This window comes from Choloepus didactylus, chromosome 8 (assembly GCF_015220235.1).
Source record: "Choloepus didactylus isolate mChoDid1 chromosome 8, mChoDid1.pri, whole genome shotgun sequence".
Taxonomy (NCBI): Eukaryota; Metazoa; Chordata; class Mammalia; order Pilosa; family Megalonychidae; genus Choloepus; species Choloepus didactylus.
Window position 1 is genome coordinate 59,976,215 of NC_051314.1, and position 18,050 is coordinate 59,994,264.

An 18,050-nucleotide genomic window follows, 5' to 3' on the forward strand; every position below is an offset into this window, starting at 1 on the left:
TTTCATGTGTCTGATCATTGTGTTCAGGTAGTACTGTGCTTAAAACGTTCATCTGGAGCCACCCAGTGGAATAATCTTCATCTTCAAATGACAGGGTCATAGTTGGTTAAGGCAGTGAATCTAGGCTTTTCAGAAGCAGCACTCTCTTTTGTGTGATATAATAAACATACGATTGATAAGACTGAATTAAGTGTGAAGCTGAAATAATTTAGTAATGTGTCTCAAAGAGCCACCATCGCTCCTCTAATTGTACACCAGTGACCACTAATGATGTCTCTTCTGCTCCTTATCTCCATATCTCTCTTCATCTCCATATCTCTATCTCCATATCTCCATCTCCATATCTGCCTCCCAGCCATTGATTCTCTGGTGCCTCTCTGCATCCTCCTCCAAGGCACAGTTATAAGTGCTTTTATCATTCTAGTTCTCACAGGCATTTAAATGTTTTACTTTTGATTGACATATAATAGTATAATATACATACACTAAAGTGAGCAAATCTAAAGTGTATGGCTCTATGAATATGTATACACCCATGTAAGCACTATCTGGATTGAAATAACAGAACATTTCTAGCACACCAGAGAGCCCCTTCACATCCTCTCCCAATTCTGGAATTGGCTTGCGCTAGCTTGCCAGAGCAGATTGTATGCATCTTGTCCCAAACCCATATTCAGTGATATTATGCTAGTAGCTTGAAATCCACATAGGTGCAAGCATTCATTCATGAAAATTTGGCAAATGCTATAAAGTCAGGGCTTTTTTTTTTTTTTGAGAGCTGATCGTTAAACATTTACCAGTACACCACAGCCCTCTCCAAAGGGGATCACTCTTCTGAATTCTATCACCACTGATTCATTTTGCCTATTCTTGAACTTTCTATAAATGGAACAATAAAGAATGCACTCTTATGTGCCTGGTTTCTTTTGCTCAATGTTTTGACTGTAAGATTCATCTATATTGTTGCATGTACCTGTAGTTTATTCTCATTACTGTGTAGTATTTCACTGTATATGAATACATCACAATGTATTTGTCTGTTCTCCTATTGATGGGCATTTGGATTGTTTACAATTTGGAGCTGTTTTGAATAAAGCTTCTGTGGACATCGTCTACATGACTTTTGGTGCATATATGCACTCATTTCTGGGTATACGTGCAGGAATGGAATTCTTTCATTTTATATGTTTAACTTTGAAAGATTCTGTCAAACAATTTTCTAAAGCAGTTGCACTAATTTGTACTCAGACTAGAAAAGTATGAAAGGCTCATGGACTCTTAATCCCATTCTGAAGAGGAGGAAAAGGTGGCTGTTATTATCAAAGTAGATCAGAGTGACCACCTCGGAGTAGGAAACTTGGGGCAGCCCTGGCTCGGATTAGGCATCCCTAATCTGTGCTCCTGTACTAGTGTAAAGATAGCTATCTTTCTTTGAGCATATGTCATCTTCTGGGATCTGTACCAGAAATGTACATTTATGATCTTGTTTCTTCTCACTACAAGCTTATGAGGTAGGTACTATTAATATCCCCATTTTACAGGTGAGAAAATAATTGAGGCTAGGTAATTTTGCCAGAATCAGTTAGTGTTTGGCAGACCTGGGATTCTAACCTTGGCAATTGCCTTCCAATCCTTGGTTGTTGATTATCTCTACTTGGCTTTCCTGTAATGTATCTATCCATCAGGTTGCCATATTTTATTTATATTTACCTGTTCATGTGTTTGCTTCTGTTAGTATTCTGCGATTCTTTGAAGGTACTGATTGTTTCTTCATTTTCTGTATATTCCCAGTACTGATCAGAGTGTTTAGCACATATAAGATACTCAAGAAATTATAGCTAAAAGTGATAGTTATATTTATTGAGAGCTTACTACATGGCTAGAAATATTCTAAGCACTTTACATGGAATCATATTTAATCCAGAGCAACCCTCTTAGTTTAGTAGTAGTATTATATCCATTTTAGAGATGAGGAATCCAAGGCCTAGAGAACAACTAGTTTTACTAAGGGCATGCAGCTGGTAAGTGGAGGAGTTGTGAATCAGTCGAAGTGACTCTAAACCTATGCTCTTTATGTCATATCATGTTGTTCTACTTCACAGTGTTGCTAAGGGAATTAGGTAAGAAAACAAATATGGAAATGCCTTTTGCATAGTCCCTGGCACATATTATGGGATCAGTATTATATACCATCACTGGCATAAAGACCTTGTGTTAGTCAGAGTTGGCAGGAAAACAGAAACCCTCTAGCTGTTTCAAACAAGGTAAATTTAAGATGAGGAACTGGTTACACAGGAGATGGAAGAAATAAGAGCCAAGCATGGGATGACAAGGTAAAGCAGAGGTTAGTAAAAATAGGAAATTGTTACCACCCTTAAGACTGGAAGGATAAAGATAATGTTACCAGAGCTCAGGTTCTAGGACCAACTGGTAGAAGATGGAAACATGTCAGGTACCATAGAAGAAAGACTATCTAGCAAGAGAAGGATCTCTGGAGGGAACTCAGTGGCTGCTACCAGATGCAGAGAGAGAGGGAGAAGTGTCCTGGTTTCTTCCTTCGTGTCTATTCCAATCTTTTACCAGTGCTCCCGTTGGCTGAATCCATCCAGAAGCCAGAAAACAAGGGATCCTGGGACATGTAGTTCCCTCTATACAGAAGAGAGTAGAAGGGTGAAATATGGTCTGAGAGCAAACAGGCAAAAGACTGTAGTAGCAATTGGAGGGTTAGCGAGCAGGTACATCGGTGATGCACTTTTTGATAAAAGGTGTGAAAATTGTGGAAAGTAAAACAGATACAGAATTTTCATGAGAAACTGTGCACAGTTTTCTGGATTCTTTCTGTTTGGCTAAAGGTCAGTTTAGACGTAGAGAGGACTTTAGAGCAGTGGTTCTTAACTGGGGCATTTTCTCCCCCAGGGGACATTTGACAATGTGTTGAGACACTTTAGTTGTCACTATTTCGGGAATGGACATTTGACAATGTGTTGAGACACTTTGGTTGTCACTATTTCGGGAATGGGGGGTGGGGTGGGGGAAGGTGAGTGTTACTGTCATCTAATGTATCTTCTAATTCACGGAAATCTCTCTGCAACAAAGAATTATCTGGTCTAAAATGTCAATAATGCTGAGGTTGAGCAATCCTTCTTTAGTGAAAAAGAAAATCAAAATATCCCTTCTTTCCCAGGAGACAGTAGAACATCATGTTACAAGGGAAATGAATTGGAGTCAGAAGTAGTTCCAAACAAAGCTCTTACAATTTACTAGCTTTGTGACCTTTGCAAATCATTTAACTTGCATTTCCTCATCCACAAATGACAATTTTCATCAAGAAGACATTTAAGTTCTTTATGATCATTCAAATGTATGTGTGTACTGACTTCTTAAATGTATTTAGTTCCCTGCTATCAGTACAGTATTTTTAAATAACAAAATTTATTGGCTTATAATAGTTTACCTAGATTTAAATTTTGGTCTTTGCTACTGTTCTAGTTTCCTTGGCTGCTCAAGCAAATACCATACAATGGGTCAGTTTAAACAATGGGAATTTATTAGCTCACAGTTTTGAGGCCAGGAAAAAGTCCAAAGCAAGGCTCATCAAGGCAATGCTTTCTCCCTGAAGACTAGGGCATTCTGTGCTGGCTGCTGGTGATCCTTGGTCCTGGGCTTCTCTACCACTTGGCAAAGCAAATGGCAGCCTCTCCTGGCTTCTCCCTTCTTTTCTGGGTTCTGTTGACCTTCAGATTCTTGCTTCCAGTGGCTTTCTCCTATATCTTAGTTTCATTCTACTTTTACGGGACTCCAGTAATAGGATCAAGACCCATTCTAATTGATATGGGCCACACCTTAGCTGAAGTAACCTCATCAAAAGCTCCTACTTACAGGAATGGATTAAGTTTAAGACTCACAGGAATTAAGTTCACACTCACAGAAATGGATTAAGTTTAAGAACATGTTTTTCTGGGGTACATGGCTCCAAACCACCACACCTACTGAAGATGATTATGAGAGAAGCTTTTTTTCTCTTGAAAAATATTTTCATTAGATTTACGAATAAGCTTATTCTTTATCTTCACACTTCTAAGAACAAGCCATAACAGTCAAACACACATTAAATTGATTAAATTGCTAAAGAATAGCAAGAACAAAATAAAGGGAAACTCACCAAATTCATAATTAATTTATATGGAAATGTTTCTTCCAATTAAGAGAAATGTAGGAATTATCTTCATTATGCTTAAAGACCTCACAATTGTGCAAGTTTAGATATATAAAGGTAATATTAAAGTTTGGTAAATGTCTCTCAAATACATCCATTTCTCTATCATTCTAATTCTATTTATCTTATCTCTCACAACTAATCCTGAGGCAGAAAGTGCTAGCAGTCTATTATTATCCATTCTTTCTTTGGCTCTGTGTCTAAGAGATCCCTGATTTTGTTTGAGTCTAATGAACCCAACTGAAATATTTTATTTTCTATTACCTACTATAGTGAAACTCCTCTGCAACATGCCTAGCAATAGTACAAACTAGGAATATTTGCAATTAGGATTGGATCTTGCCCACCGTAACAGACTGATGCCATCATTTCATTAACCTTGCAATAATGTACAGCATCTTTTAAGGGACTGAATTTATTGAACCCCAAAGAGACACTCTCTACCTGCTGTTTGTCATCTAAATTGACCAACAATCGCATAATTTGAGCTTTGCACTTTGGTAAAAGGAAACTCCTACTGTACCCTAGACTGGGAAGGTTGCTGTTAGGTGGCTGTCTTGGCTGATGCTCCAGTCCTTTCCCAAGCACCTTCCTGAAAAGTTAGTTCTTCAGAAGGCAAACAGAATGGGCCTGCTGGCAAAGGTGGAATTAGAGACCCATTGTTTTAAATTGCCTCACGATCTGTTTCTCAACTCTGGCTTGCTCTATTAGTCTATCCTTAGGCCCAAACTATACTGTTTAATGTTTTAAGAAGTCCTGATCTAAGACAGAATAAGTTCTCTCACCTTGTCATTCAAGTGGATTAGTTATTCTTTTCCTTTGCTTTTCTTTAGAAATTTTAGAAGCAGCTTGCCAAATTACACACACACACATGCACACACAAACACACAAACGCCCACTCACACAAATCTTCTAGAATTTTCATTGTGATTGCTTTGAGTCTATAGATCACTCTGGGGAGAATTGATAGTTTTATAATATGGAGTCTTTCAATCCATGGTACAGCTATACCATGGATTGAAAGATGTTTAGGTTGTCTTTCTCTTAATAATGTTTTATGAATTTTCTGTTAGAAGTCTTGCAATTATTCATGAGATATATTCCTAGGTATTCAACAGTTCATTCTGTATTTATAAATAATATCTTTTAAGACATTTTCAGTTGTATATAGTTTGTGGTTGGTATATAGAAATATAATTTTTTGTGTGTCGATCTTGAGTCCAGCAACCTAGCTAAATTTATTTATTCATTTTAACAATTTATCTATAGATTGTCTTGCATTTCTATGTATACAACTCTGTACTGGCTATTAACACAACTTTATTTATTCCCTTCATACGCACACACACACACACACACACACATATATTCCTTTTCCTTGTCTTATTGCATTGACTAAGATATACAGAGCAATGTTGAATAGATGTGGTGATAAGGGTAGCTTTTATCTCATTCTTGACTTCAGAGGAAAAGCTTTCAAATTTCAGTGTAAAATCTGATGTTTGCTGTAGGTTTTTGATAGGTACTTTTATCAGATTACAGCAGCCTTCTAGTCTGTTAATAGTTTTTATTGTGAATAAATATTGAATTTTATCAAATGAATTTTTTTTTACATTTATTGAGACAATCACATCTTATTAGGCTAAATTATTTTACACATTCCCCCCTTGCTTTTCATTGTAACTCTGGAGGCCACAATAGTGGCTGACACATCAGTACTCAATGTTTATTTGTAGATGAATAAGGACCTATAGAGTTATTTTAACCATTGGATGGTCAGTTTTACTTTCCGTAGTTAAAAAATAAATATTGTACATATTGAATTAGCTTCAATTGAGTACATGACTATATACAAGATTGTAATAGATACTAGAGATAGAAACTAAATAAGATATGATCGCTATCTTCCATGGGCATACACTACAAATAAATAGACCTTTAAAAAATGTTGGAGTTAGGATATATTCCTGCTAGCTTCGACAATAACCTCAAAGGATGTAAAATTCAGCAGAGAACTAGCGGAGTATGCAAAAGAAAAAAAATAGGTCACATCCTTGATTAGATATTTCATAAGTCTGGAAGAACAAGAAGATTTGAAGGAAGAACTTGGATGGAGGGAAACAGGAACTGATTCAGGAAAAATGTTAATAGAGTTAAGACTGACAGTGGACTAGAAACAGGGATTGGATCTCCAAATGTACACCTTCCTAAGGAAAATGATAGTGGGCGTTGGGCTGGAGAGAAGCAGATGGCTTCTAAACACATTTATATTTTATATTCGCAACATCCTCATTCTTCATAATTTTCGCATTCAGCCCCTTGGAAAGCAAGGGGCAAGAGAAGAGTGGAGAATATGTGTGTGAGTGTTAAGGTATGAGCATGTGAGTATGTATATGTGAGGCATTTGTGTGTGGGTTGTGTGTGTACATGTGATTATGGGAGGCATATGTTGAGTGTGTTGGGCGTGTGTGAGCATGTGTGTGTGTGGATGAAAATATTTGGGGTGTGTGAGTATGAATGCGAGTGTGGGGAGTGAGTGTGAATGTATGGAGTGTGTGTGTGAATATGGGAGTGTGGGAGCTATGAACTGAGAGTGTAAAAATGTGTGTGTGTGCATATGAGATGTGTGTATGTGCCATGCATATGTGGTGTGAATGTGTGGGATGTGTGAATCTGTGTATGTTTATGTGAGGAGTGATTATGAGTGTGGGTGTGTGTATGAGTATGTGTGATGTGTGAAGGTGTGTGGTGGGTGTGTATGTGTTAGAGTGTGGTATGAGCACCTAAGGAAGCAGCAAGTCCCCAGAGCAGGACTGGTAGCATAGTATGCCTAGGGAAGGAAGAGAAACCTTCCAAACACCTTCTCACATCCCAACTGTGGCACCAAAGCAGTAGAAAGAATCTTGCACTCTACCCCAAGGATTGAGTTGTTTCTGATAGAACCCGAAGAATCGAAATGAGATCTTTCTCATACTCCTCTGTGTGCAACGGTGGGGCTTAATGAACAGCAATCAGAGTCTTCTCCAATTCTCCATGTCATTTTAGAACAAAGGCTTCCAGATATTTGCTCAGATTAAATGTCTACCCTTTCCCCTATTCTCCATACACCTTCACAGAATGGGGGCTTAAAATAGAATTGAATTAAATTTTTTCTACCTGTCTTTGAATTGAGAGTTCCAGCTGCTTCTATTTTCTTGACCGTGCCATATCCTTGTTACCATGTCTTTCTAGAAATCTTGTCCCTTTGGTTTCTACAACTCTGCTGCCTGTCTCTGCCTCTCCTCTTCCATTTGCTTCCAAGACTGCATCCTTTTAACCACCATGATGATGCACTCGCTGCTCTGACTGCTCTTCCTATGTCTGTTCTATATTCTATTGTTTGTTTTCTTTCTTCTGGGCACACCTTTAATTTTGACGTTTCTCAAGCTTCTAGTCTTACCCTTCTTTTCATTATGCTTCCTCTTCTTTGTTGATCTTAAGTATTCCCAAATCTGCAGTGAACTCTCAAGACTTCAAAATCCACATTCCTAGCCTGGATTCTCTTCTGATTGAATTTTTGACTGTTAACTAGAGATGGCTTAGACAAACCTGTTTCTCCTTCTGCCTTTTTGATACTGCTTATCAGCATTGACAAACACGTAGTCTCCCCTTTAGTTGCCACATCTAGTTGGTCACCCTGGCCTGTTAATACTTCTATTGTATCTTCTCTCTGCCTATCCCTCTCCCTGAGTCCCAGCCCCAGTTCAGACCACCATCATTTCTCCGGAATCTCTGCCAATCTCTTAACGGTTCTTCCTTCCTTTCTTTCTTTCCTCTTCAAATCCGTCCTTCTGTCTGCTACAGGAGTGAGACGTCTAACATACAGATGTCAGTAAGTTACATTACTGTCTTCCAAGTCTAGAGCATCTATAATAGTCCACTATTGCCTACAAGGCTCTTCATAATAAGAACTAAGTCCTCCTTTACCTGCTCATTTCCAGACATTCTTTCATATGCATACTATGCACCTTCAACTTTCCATTCCGTTACCTCTTCATAGCTTGCCATGCTGCTCCCTATGCTGGAATGACCATGGTACTCATTTGGTTGGATTCCTTCAAGGTCTGGTTCAAACAGCTGCTTTATGAAGCTTTTCTCGAACCACTTAGGCTGAATTAATTTTTTCACACGTCTGCATTTTCCCATAACCCATTATATTTAAATATCACTTATTCTAACATATTTTTTTGTCACATGCATGTTATTATATGCTCCTCAAAGTTTTCCTGAGTTCTTCAATTGAATTTGTAACCTGTACCTTGGCAAGGTATGCAGAATATATTACAGGTTCAGAAAATATGTTATTGTTAATATTATGTGGTATCCATTCTTACCTTACAAATGTCTTTCATTGTATATCAATATATTTATTTATAATTGTAGTAACAATAGTTATTATGTATGGTGCTTAGAACATGTCAGGCACTGTTCTAAGGATTTCACATATTAATGCATGCAATTTTCATAACAACCCTTTTGTTAAAATTATTATCCTCATTTTACAGATAAGGGAATTGAGCCACACAGAGGTTAAATGAGTTGCCCGAAGTTAGTGGAGTAGCATTCAGACCCAGTTACCCTAGCTCCATGCCTTACATTCTTAAATCACAATACTGCATTGCATCCCTTATGGAAAAAAATGGAATTGGTTAAAACACTGAGTTTTTTATTTTTATTTTTTATTTTTTAGATTTTTAATTCAGTTTTATTGAGATATAGTCACATACCATACAATCATCTGCAGTGTAAAATCAGTTGTTCACAGTATCATCATATAGTTGTGCATTTATCACTACAATCAATTTTTGAACATTTTCGTGACTTCAATAAAAATAAAAATAAGAATAAAAATTAAAGTAAAAAAGAACATCCCAAACATCCCATCCCTCTCATCACCCCCTATTTATTCATTTAATTTTTGTCCCTATTTTTCTACTCATCCATCCATACTTTGGATAAAGGGAGTGTGAGCCACAAGGTTTTCACAATCACACAGTCACACTGAAGACACAGAGTTTTTAATTCTTTTCAGAGTAACTATATTGCTGAGGACCATAGTTGAACATCAGAATATGTTGACGTATTACCATAAATCTGAGTGGAGTAGTCACATTTCCCTGTCCCTATACTTTTTTTATACCTGCATTATAACATTTACCACATTGTACTTCATTGAATTGTTCCTATGTCTGATTCTTTTCTGATTGGGAGAAATTTCATGCAAGGAATGCGGCATTTTTTTACTTTGTGTCATATCTGTACCTTGCATGGGGCCTTGCAGATGCTTATTCAACCAACGTCTATTGAACAAAAGAGTAAGAAATTGTTTCTCAAGACATTAAAACTGCCACATCCACAAATGAAAGTTGTTAAGGCTGATGATTTACAATCATTTAAGTTGACCTCAAGAGACACCTGGAGATTGGAATATTCTGTCCTTTTACCTGTGAAGAGTTTGTTTAGTTACCTCTGACTTCCCCTTTCTATCAGCAACTTGTGGTGATTAAAAGCTACGGAGTCTGGAGTCAGACTTGCCTGGGTTCATATCACGCCTTCACTAACTAGTAGTTGAGTGATGTTGGGCCTGTTTCTTAATTTTCCTGTGCCTTATCTGAAAACCAAGGATTACAAAGTGTATAGAACTATTGTGAGGATTAAAATGAGATAGTGTATGTAAAATGTTTGAAGCAAATAGTACAATAAGTACTCATTAAGTCTTAGTAGCTTTGCTATCATCAATATTTTAAGAACAAGTATAATTAGCCTTAGTATTTACAGAGTCATTTATCAAGTTTTGTTTTTGACTATGATGCTTCTTTATACTTTAAAGAAACTTTAGGCCATCTATGACTTCATCTTCACAGCCCCAAAGTTTTGAAATAGATTTTGACTTGAACTTCTGCACAAAATGATAAATCTTCTGTGCAGAATCTTTTTCCAAGGCTGCTATCCAGCTATCATGTTAAGCAGCAGAATGGAAAGGACAGAGCAGGGATAGTGGGCCAGGAACTGAGACACATGGTAAATGAAAGGAGTAGTAAATCGGGCATCATTGTGATGTTAAACAGCATGCATCAAGCTGAGTGGAGAAACAGTTCCATCAGCTTTGCCAGCAAGGTGAGGCCCAAATAAGTCACATCTACTTAGTACAGTCTGAGTATCAGTGTGGCAGAGCTGTTGGAGCAATAACTAACTGAGATGAACATGACATTGTACCTGGCTCACAATATCTCCAACAGTAATTTGTTACACTATTTCAGGTGGTTCCAATAGAACATGTTGTTCTCTGCAGAAACTGTGATTCTGGAAAACACGTTAGGGTTCACGACAAAATTTGAGATGAAAATTATCGGGAATGTTATAAACAAGCAAGAAAGCATTAATAAGTTCATAACTGGAAGCCATAATAACAGGCAATTGTAGGTCTTTCTTTTTAATAACCAAAAAATTGCTTAATATGGAGAAAGGCAAATCAAGTAAACTAAGCCCAGTAAGTACTCAGAAATGAATAAGCATCAAATGTGTATAACGAGCATTAAGATGTGGCAAGTTCTTCTTGAATCCGGGAAAGGAGAATCTCCTGGGTCTGGAAGCTGGAGACTTGGATTACAAGCCGGGCTTTGGGCCCTCTATGTGATGCTGGCTAAACCACCAACATATTTTTTTTATCCTTGTTAATTATACCTCAGTGGTTTGCAATACTGGACTTCTAAAAACACTTTCCAAAGATATAAAGATCCTTAGATAGTAAAGGCAAGTTTTTGATGGAAAAACCAACCTTTTTTCCCGGAAAGCATTCAGCCATAAAAAAATCTAAAATTATCTTGGAACCGGCATATATTTGAGAAATATGAGGCAGAAATTCAGTTTTCCCCATGACCCAATTTACTCTCATATGTAATTATTGTATATCTTTATGGTCAAATGGTAGTAATGCTTGTCCAGGTTAAAGAATTGGGAAATATATGTTTCATTCAGGGGAGAGGAAAAGGAAGAAACGGTGGTTGGGACTATTAAACTACTAAATCTCCAAAGAAAAATGACTGTTTAAGACTTTTCTGAGACAGATAGAGTAAATTATAATGTTAGGTTTCTTCTTATGAAAAAATAATTTGTAAGATGATAAAAATTCCTTGTATTACTTATCCAATCACCACAGGAACACGAAAGACCACACCATGTAGGAGAGGAAAGAAGGGCAGGCACCAAGATTTGTTTTGTAGTTAAAAGCTGTATGTCAGGCTCAATGCTAGGCATTTTATATACCTTATCCCAAGTAAATATTTCAATATTAATGTCTAGATCTCACCCCCACAGATTTTGAATTAATTTGTGATTATAAAGTGCATCTGAGGATGAGAACAAATGCCCTTGGGTCCTGCTCCCAAATACCTTTTTTTCATGTGCTGTTGAATTCCATACATTTTCTCAAGCTGTTTCCTCAAGGCACAAGCAATTCCTTCCTGCTACCTATGATAACAGGTTCACCTTGAAATACACTCAGGAATTCCTGAGTATTTTTCACCCTTGAGTTTGTGAACAAACCTCATAAATTCAAGGTCAGTCACTCCATGACATCCTACTTGGCCCTAAATTCAGCATGGTATTTGAGGCAGCTGATTGAGGGCTGCCTTTCCAGAGCCTGCTCCAACAGTTTAGAGCTATAATCTCTCCATTGTTGGGTAGCACAAGCTGGACTCTGTAGTCCTGCATTTAAGAGAGCCAGCGTTGCACTGTCTTCCATTGTCTAATATGGAATGATTGTCTTTTCCAGAGACTTGAATCTTTGCCTCAGGTGTGCCTGTGGAGTAAGCTGCAGCAGCCCACATTATAAAGACTCCATCATTTGGCTTAGTGTGGTCTTGTGCACACACCATTCCTGAGGTTTGAGTGGCACTCCCTCACCCCAACGCTGGTCCTCCTACCCTCTTGTCTTTTCTGAAGCCTGCATTGTCCAAAGACTATTCTCTTAAAGCAGCCTACAAGTGCAGTCCTTCCTCCATGAAACAGGCAATCACCTGTGGACAAAACGACCGTAAGCTGCAGTTACCTGCAAAGGTCAAAGTATCATGTGACTGCAGCAGTTAAAAGCAATCACACAACTGCAAAACCCTCTTGGCATAATATAAGGTTTTATGAACCACCAAGGGGAACATACCCTTGCAACACACTCAAATCCATGACTGATGAATCCAAGCCCCATGAGATGCCTCTTCATATGTTATTTTGGTCTACAAATTTTACTCTGACTTTTGTTTCTCAGTGTTCAAAGCGCATGTACCAAGTGTTTGGTCTTGAAATAATCTTCCAACTACAGGATTCTGCCATGGAAGCAAGCAATTCAATATGCACGCTTTTGTGGGCAGAATCGCTTCCACAGGGGAAAAAAGGAGGAGCTAAGCCAAGCATGTTCTGTTTACTGATCCCTAATTTTCCATCAGATGAATCACTCCACCTTCCCTTGATGGGAGTAGGGTAGAAGGGTGGTGGTGTGGGGGGAGGAGGTATGCTGAGAGGCTTAAAGAGTTAACAAGTTGAACTCCCTGAAAATGGAAGGAAACATCAGAAATGAGGAAAGAGCACATCACCCTAATGATGCTCATTTGAAAGAATATTTTAAAATTTGATTGTTTTGATTTCTCAGTATATTATATGTTCAGAAAAATGAGCATATCATAAGTGTGTGTGGTGGTTTTAGACTGTGTCTACAATCTCTTTGATACTTCTTCCTCCAAAAGGTAAAGCCCAATTCTGGTCCCTTTGAGTGTGGGCCAGAATTTAGTGACTCACTTAAAATGAATAGAAAGTGATGAAAATGACTGTGTGTGGCTTCTGAAACTGGATTATAAAAGGCATTGTGGCAGTGTCGTGAAAATGTCACTAAATCTTAAGCCAAAATGGGAAAGGGAAAAACTCCTATCAACATTGTCACTGGGCATGTAGATTAAGGCAAATACATCACTACTGGCCACTTGATCTACAAATTTGGCAGGTAGACAAAAAGACTATTAAGAAATTGGTAAAGGAGGCTGTTGAGACAGAAAGGGACTCCTCCAAGTATGCCTGGATCTTGGGTAAACTGAAGGCTGATCATGAGCTGTGGTGTCACCATTGAATCTCTCTGAGGAAATTTGAGACCAGTATGTATTATGTGATCATCACTGATGCCCCAGGATACAGGGACTTTATTAATTAAGAACATGATCACAGGCACATCTCAAGCTGACTGTGCTGTCTTGATTGTTGAAGCTGGTGTTGGTATCATATGAAGCTGTTGTCTCCAAGGATGGGCAGACCCATGAGCATTCCCTTCTGGCCCACACACAGTGTGTGAAACAACTAATTATTGGTGTTAAGATGGATTTCACTGAGCCGACCTACAGCCAGGAGAGATATGAGGAAATTGTTAAGGAAGTCAGCATCTACATTAAGAAGATTGGCCATATGCCCAACACAGTAGCAGATGCAGGAGCTAAGTGCTAACATGCCTTGAATCAAGTGATGGAAAATCACCCATAAGGTGGCAGTGCCAGCAGAACCAAGCTGATCAAAGCTCTGGATTGCATACCGGCATCTACTCATCCAACTGGCAAACCTTGTGTCTGCCCCTCCAGGATGTCTACAAAATTGGCCATATTGGTACTGGCCCTGTGGGCTGAGAGGAGACTGGTGTTCTCAAACCAGGCATGGTGGTCACCTTTGTTCCAGTGGACATTACAGCTAAAGTAAGGTCTTTTGAAATAAACCATTAAGCTTTCAGTGAAGCTCTTTCTGGGAATAATGTCGGCTTCAATGTCAAAAACATGTCTGTAAAAGATGTTCGCTGTGGCAACATGGCTAGTGACAACAAAAAAGTGAGATTGGCTTCACTGCTGTGGTGATTATCCTGAACTATCCAGGCCAAATCAGTGCTGGCCATGTGCCTGGGCTGGATTGTCACACAGCTCACTTTGCTTGCAAGCTTTCTGAGCTGAAAGAGGAGTGTGCCTGTTCTGGTAAGAAGCTGGAAGATGGCTCCAAATCCTTGAAATCTAATTATCCTGCCATCCTTGATATTATTCCCGGCAAGCCCATGAGTGTTGAGAGCTTCTCTGGCCTTCTCCTTTGGGTTGTTGTGCTGTTCATAATAAGGAACAGACGGCTGTGTGGGTATCATCAAGGCAGTGGACAAGAAAGCTGTGGGGGCTGGCAATGTCACCAAGTCTGTCCAGAAAGTTCAGAAGGCTAAATGAATATTATCCATAATACCTGCTGCCCCAGTCTTAATCAGTGATGGAAGAATGTTCTCAAAAGTACTTGTTTCAATTGGCCATTTAAGTTTAATAGTAAAAGACCGATTAATGATAGCAATGATTTGTAAAACCGTTAGAAGGAAAGGAACATTTTGTGGACCACTTGTATTTTCTTTTTAAGTTATCAGTTTTTCAAATCAATACTGTTTAAATGGAAACAGCTTGACCAAACATCTGTTACAGAATTTTGAGACAGATCAAAACAGAATTTAATGAGGAAAAAAAGGCATTGTGGCCTCCTCTTTGCCCTCTCTCGAGCCGGTCACTCCAGGGAAAGCCAGCTACCATGTTGTGAGGGCACTCAAGTAGACCTATGAAGTGATCTAGGTTGTGGGGAACTGAGGCCTCCTGCCAATAGCCATGTGAGTGCACCATCTTGGAAACAGATCCTCCAGCCCCAGTCAAGCCTTCAGATGACTGCAGCCCTACCCAACAGCTTAATTTTAAACTTATGAGTGATCTTGAACCAGACCCACCCAACTAAACCTCTTCCAAATCCAACACACAGAAACTGTGTGAGACAATAAATATTCACTATTGCTTTATGCCTCTGAGTTTTGAGTAATTTGTTTACTCAACAATCAATAACTAACCTAATAAGTCTACGGATCAAAGAAATTTCAGAAACTGGACACTTCAGTACCCAGATCAAGCTATAGAACATTACCCCACTTCAAAAATCCCCTTTATGTTTCCTTTCAGTCAGTACTCTCTTTCCTGAAGAGTAACTATAATCTTGACTAATAGCATAGACTAGTTTTGCCTGTTTCTACACTTTTCTATATATAGATATGTGTGTGTATGTGTGAGTGTGTGTGTATGGTTTGACAATATATACTACTTCTTTTTCTCAACCCTATGTTTATGAGATTTATCCATATTGTTCAGTGTAGTTGTAGATGTTTAATTCTTATTGCTGTATAATTTTCTGTCTAATGTATATAAAAAAATTATTGAATTGTAAAAAATTTCCACACCATTGCAAAGTGTTACTAATAGGGTAGTATATGAGAACACTGTATTTTATGCGTGATTTTTCTTTAAGCCCACACTTTTCTAAAAAAAATTTATCAAAAAGCTCATATTGTTTATTCATTGTATTGAATGATTTTTTACAGTTACATTTTAAAATGAAGTTTTAGTATGTGGCAATGTAGCTGCCTATAGCCACCACTTTCTTTTCCATCTGGAGAGGTACATGTTTGCTGTTGGCTTTAGATTCAGATAGAGACATGACTTTGATTTGTTGTTTGGTCAGTTATTTTTGTGTGTGTTTGTGGTCGAGTTAGTTAATGTCTCTTAGTCACATATTTCTTTAATCTACAAAGGTAATAATGAGAAAAATCATGCAATTATCTTCATAGACACTGAAAATGCCCAAGTCCATGTGGCAATTTAGTTTATGGTAAAGGTGACATCTCAAATCACTATGAGGAAAAATGAGATTTTAATAAATAATGTTGGAGTAACTGGATAGCATTTGAAAAAAGTATAAAATCTTATCCACTTTTCATATTGTAAACCAAATAAACTCCAAGTAGATCAGAGAAAAATCATACAAATGGCAAAATAGGACATTGATGAATTCTTTTATAATCTGGCAGTGAGGAAACTATGTCATAATAAAATATAGAAGCAATAAAAAAGATAAAATTTGACTCCATAAAAATAAATAACTTTACATGGTAAAAAACTAATAAAAGCAAGTGAAAAAAACATAAAGGACAAACTAGAAAACATATTTGCCACTCAGAGAGCTAATTTATCTCATATATGAAGGGCTATTTAACATTGAGAAGAAAAAAGACCAAAAACCTGGTAGAGAAATGGGCAAAAATCATACAGACATTTTGTACAAAAAGAAAGGCAAAAAAACCTTCTGAACAAGAGAACTAAATTAAAACTGCACTGAGGAACCATTGCCCACCTTTCAGATTGGCAAACATCCAAATGCTTGACAAACGTGCTCTGTGGACCAGGCTGTGGGAAACGGGCCATTCATATGATGCTGCTGGTAGAAACGCAGGATGGCACAGCCTCCACAGGGAAGGATTTGGCAACATCTGACAAAACTGCATATGCAATTGCTCTCTGACCCCACAATCTCATGGCCAGAAATCTACCTTGCAGCTGGCCCTCCACAAATGTGAAACAACATACACAAAAGTTATTCTTCTAACAAATAACAGCCTTACTTTCAATAACAAAAGATCTGAAATGACCCAAGTGTCCACAACTAAGGAAATAGTTAGATAAACTATGGTCCACTGATTAGAGTATTATGCAGCTATAAAAAAGGAGGAAAGTCTCTATGAGCTGATATGACTGATTTTCAGGCTATCTTGTTAAGGGAAATAATATCTACAGTATGCTACCTTTGTGTGTAAGAAACAAGGAGAAATAAAAGCATGTATAAATTTAAGCTTACCTTTTTTAAAATTTTATTTTATTGAGATTGTTCACATACCGTACTATTATCCAAAGATCCAAAGTGCACAATCAATTGCCCATGGTACCATCATACAGCTTATCACCACAATTAATTTTTTTTTCAATTTCTAGAACATTTTCATTACTCCAGAAAAGAAATAAAGACAAACAAAGGAACTCAAATCCTCCTATACCACTAACCAACCCCCCTCCATTATTTACTCACAGTATTGGTATAGTACATTTGTTACTATTGATGAAAGAATGTTAAAATATTATTAACTGTAGTACATAGTTTGCAATAGGCATATTTTTCCCTATATACCCCTCTATTACTAACTTCTAGCTATAGTGTCATACATTGGTTCTAGTTCATGAGAGAGATTTCTAATATTTGTACAGTTAATAACAGAGTGTCCAACACAATATTCAGTGTTTTATATATTACCATCTTTTAACCTGCAACTTTCCTTCTGGTGACATATGTGACTCTAAGCTTCCCCTTTCCATCACATTCACATACCATTCAGCATTGTTATTTATTCTCACAATAATGTGCTACTGTTACCTCTGTCCATTTCCAAACACTTAAGTTCAACCTAGTTGAACATTCTGCTCATAATAAGAAGCCAGTCCCCATTCTTTAACCTTGTTCTGTATCCTGGTGACTTATATTGCAAGTCTAAGAGTTTACATATTATAATTAGTTCATATCTATGAGACCATGCAATATTTGTCCTTATGTGTCTAACTTATTTCACTCAGTGTAGTCCCTCAAGTTTTCTTCATCAATCTGTTTTTTTTTTTTTTGAAGATGATTTGCTCACCCAACATACTTTCCATCCTAAGTAAACATTCAGTGGTTCCCTGTATAGATGTATATTTATGTATTTACCATCATCACCACTATCTATATAAGGACATCTCCATTTCTTTCACAAAGAAGGAGAAAGAGTCAAAGAAGTTAGGGAGACAAAAGACTAAGAAAAAGAAAGAAAAAAATGACAGCTAAAAAGCAACAAAAGGAAAGATAGAGTTAACCTAAAGTAGAATAAAAGAGTCAGACAACATCA

The 18,050-nt window shown here is 37.6% G+C and overlaps 1 pseudogene; it reads left to right on the plus strand.

Moving 5' to 3' along the window:
- The first annotated feature begins 13,152 nt into the window (after positions 1-13,152).
- LOC119541952 lies at positions 13,153-13,783 on the plus strand (annotated as a pseudogene).
- Positions 13,784-18,050: the final 4,267 nt, after the last annotated feature.